Here is a 480-nt window from a genome sequence, read left to right as displayed (position 1 = left end):
TAATGATGCAGAAAGCTGATGCGGAATGCAAGAAGATCACAGGCCAGTGGGTGCAGAGCTGCTTGAAGCCAAGGTTGGTGGAGACATAGCAGGTCACTGGTAGCCCTCAGGTCCATGGCTGAGTCCCAGCAAGCAGGAAGGCGAAGAGGCAGAGAGAGAGATTTTATCCAGTGTCTCACACTCTTATACCAAAAGGTTTATGGCATCAAGGAGGTGCCATCGAACCTGATCGACAGGTTTGACTCCACCGCAAGCCAGGAGTGTCTAGTTGAAATAATCCCTACCTACCATATGTGACCTTATGCAAATATTTCATTTAAAAAATCATTTTATTGGGGGCTCATATAACTTTTATCACAATCCATACATATATCCATTGTATCAAGCACATTTGTACATTTGTTGCCACCATTTTCAAAACATTTTCTTACTTCTTGAGTCCTTGGTATCAGCTCCTCATTTTCCTCCTCCCTCCTGCCT

The sequence above is a fragment of the Echinops telfairi genome, unplaced genomic scaffold, assembly GCF_000313985.2.
Source record: "Echinops telfairi isolate 266 unplaced genomic scaffold, ASM31398v2 ScPeMD7_2010;HRSCAF=2546, whole genome shotgun sequence".
In the NCBI taxonomy this organism is placed as follows: Eukaryota; Metazoa; Chordata; class Mammalia; order Afrosoricida; family Tenrecidae; genus Echinops; species Echinops telfairi.
Note: the sequence above shows the minus strand (reverse complement) of the source record.